The sequence below is a fragment of the Rhinatrema bivittatum genome, chromosome 2 (genome assembly GCF_901001135.1).
Source record: "Rhinatrema bivittatum chromosome 2, aRhiBiv1.1, whole genome shotgun sequence".
Classification (NCBI taxonomy): domain Eukaryota; kingdom Metazoa; phylum Chordata; class Amphibia; order Gymnophiona; family Rhinatrematidae; genus Rhinatrema; species Rhinatrema bivittatum.
This window is the reverse complement of record NC_042616.1, coordinates 317,777,705-317,780,104: the sequence shown is the minus strand read 5'-3', so window position 1 is coordinate 317,780,104 and position 2,400 is coordinate 317,777,705. Positions and strand designations below refer to the sequence as shown.

The window sequence follows — 2,400 nt, the reverse complement described above, 5'->3', positions numbered from 1 at the left end:
GCTCCAGCCCCGGGTTCTTTTGGGGCTAATCAGTGGTTTCCTGACCACTGGAACCTGGAGATTCTTCTGTCCCACGGTGTCGTGACCCTCCATGCAACAGCCCCGGGTTCTTTTGGGGCCGGTCAGTGATCCCCTGATCACTGGAATTTACATGATTTGGTTGGTTGGTGGCCTCCAGCCTACCAGAAGCCTGTTCTTTACTGGCTGGCTGCCTTGATTTTGCAGCCTCTGCATATGATCTAGGGTGAGCCTGGCAGTCTTTGTAGAAATTAGGGATGTGAATCGATTTTGAACGATTAAAATTATCGTCAGATAATTTTAAAATCGTCCAAAATCGTTAGAGTGCACGATACAATACAAATGCCCCCGAATTATCGTCAGGGGCATTTGTATTGTATCGTTAAATAAGGTGTGGGAAAACCGGCACACCAAAACAACCCTAAAACCCACCCCGAACCTTTAAAACAAATCCCCCACCCTCCCGAACCCCCCCCAAAATGTTTTAAATTACCTGGGGTCCAGTGGGGGGGGGGGGGGGTCCCAGCGCGATCTCCCACGAACTCCAGCTCTCGGGCCACGGCTGCGTTGAGAAATGGCACCGGTGGCCCTTTGCCCTTATCATGTGACAGGGCAAAGGTAGCGCCGGCGCCATTTTGGTTCCTGGCTCCAGACGTCACGCGTGCAGGAGATCGCTCCCGGACCCCCGCTGGACCCCCAGGGACTTTTGGCCAGCTTGGGGGGGGGCCTCCTGACCCCCACAAGACTTGCCAAAAGTCCAGCGGGGGTCCGGGAGCGACATTCTGCACGCGGGCCGTATTGCCAATCTTCAAAATGGCGCCGGCGCTACCTTTGCCCTCACTATGTCATACGGGCCATTCCAAAACCCATATGGATTCTTAACTATATTCATAAACCTCAAGGTTTTGCAATATTGTTTCAAGAAGAAGGTAATTTCCTCTTCACTAACATAAGGATTAAACATATGGACAATCAAAATCTTTTCTTCATTGGATTACAACATGGAAACTTGAATACCTCTAAGAAGAGGATTGTCTTTTTCTTGTTTATACAACTCAAAGAAATTTTGGCAATGAAATTCTTGATTAAATGTAATATCATACCTGCCTCTCGTAGGGCTATCTTGTACACAAAAAATATCCTCTCGCTTCATCTGAAAGAGTCCCATGATGAGCTTGTATAAAACAAACTTCAAATCCACTCTCCGGCGATGCTCTTCCTCAACTTCAATACAGATAGTGTTCCGGATAGAAGCCCCAAAGACCGATGAAGTCGCCATCCTCACTGCAGCCAATGCCCACGGAAAGATAGCAGATACCAGTGATCACAGCTCGACGCCCTGGGAAAAGCTTTGCCCCAATAGCAGCATGAAGATTCCCTCTCCAAGAAAGAGAACTTCAAGGCCGAGACAAAACATTCCCTAGACAACTCTGACCAAAATCCGCTTACCAGGGTGCTAGGCCGAAGCCAGCATTCCTCCACCCCAGGGTCACGAGATCTTAGCCAAAAGGCCGAGAAGCGATACCAACTGGATCTCTAGGAACGTAGGGCATTCTTTGCCCTGCCTGGCGACATCGGGGTTAAAAACCTTGACGCAGAGAGCTGCCACCTCAGAAAAGCCCTTCGCCCGCCCGGGAGCGTCCGTTTCGGGCACAGCGCTTCAAAAGCCGGCTCCCCCAATCCCCTGCTAAAATTTTTTTTGCCTCCAGCCAACCCCGTTTCGCTGAAAAATCATTGTCCTCCCGAGCACATGTGTTGCAAATTACTGGTGATTCAAAGGGCTGAGAGGTCAAGGGGCAGGGCAGGGCGGTGGGCAGAGCAAATTCCTGCACAGAGCCCGAGGACCTGATCAAAATGACTTGACCAAGCGAGAAAAACAAGCTCTCTCCCCTCTAGCCGAAAAACGCTTCTATCTTTCATAACCTTTGAATTTCTGGGTGGAAGTGCACCGCACCAGGATGTACTGCAATACCAGGGCGATGCGTGGAGCGGACGGAGCAAGCCCTCGTTCCGGCTCCCTGTTTCAAAAATCCGTTTAATACAGGGTCCCCAGATAGGGGACGTATCAGATATTAAACTGATAAGAACAGATACTTTTACTTTTTAGAAAAGTTTATTCCGGGAAACTGATAACATAACACAAAATTCAAAACAAGCAAAACTTGAACAGAAAGCAAAAACAGAAACAATAACAGTACCTGGCAACAACCATCCCTTTCAACTAATTGCCTTTGACTAAGCCTTCATCAAAGGAAATTTATACAAAATCCATGTTTACAAAGCAAATAGTTGACCTATGGAGCTGGATACCACCTCACTTGTCGTGCCACTTCCATACTTGCAGCGCTTCTGGCAGTGATGAAAGACCGGCATCTCGCACAA

General features: G+C 48.8%; 1 pseudogene; it reads right to left on the bottom strand.

Annotated features, from left to right (window-relative positions):
* Positions 1–1,956: 1,956 nt before the first annotated feature.
* On the bottom strand, positions 1,957–2,134 carry LOC115086331 (annotated as a pseudogene).
* Positions 2,135–2,400: the final 266 nt, after the last annotated feature.